The 340-nt window shown below is 35.0% G+C and overlaps 1 protein-coding gene across 1 annotated transcript in view; it reads right to left on the bottom strand.

The window, feature by feature from the left end:
• Positions 1 to 340, bottom strand: part of LOC119588121 (doublesex- and mab-3-related transcription factor 2-like) — a gene marked incomplete in the record, with an annotated part of 30,832 nt that overhangs the window by 12,178 nt on the left and 18,314 nt on the right.

Below are 340 nucleotides of genomic sequence, written 5' to 3'. Positions count from 1 at the left end.
ATAGGTAATGTTTAAAAAAGTACAAAATAAATGAAACATTTTTTTCACTAAATCTCTTTAAAAAAATGTCTACCACTTCCTCGTTGATGCACAACAATAGTAACAACCTCTGATAGAACGTCATACGAAGCACCGGATCGAATTACGTGAAAGGGAGAAGAACGTAAACAAAAGAGTGATATCGACTTGATAAGACTTGATTGATGATGCAAAGAACGAAGGGGATCGCGTACCTTTCTTTGCCTTCAGAGCCTGCAATTCTTATGTTCTCGATCCTCTTTTGTTTTTTTGTTTTTGTTGAAGACGTGTTTATCCGTTTGATTTATCTTATAAGGTGTGT

Source organism: Penaeus monodon, chromosome 23 (assembly GCF_015228065.2).
Source record: "Penaeus monodon isolate SGIC_2016 chromosome 23, NSTDA_Pmon_1, whole genome shotgun sequence".
Classification (NCBI taxonomy): domain Eukaryota; kingdom Metazoa; phylum Arthropoda; class Malacostraca; order Decapoda; family Penaeidae; genus Penaeus; species Penaeus monodon.
The sequence above is the reverse complement of the archived record's forward strand: the minus strand, read 5'-3'. Positions and strand labels throughout refer to the sequence as shown.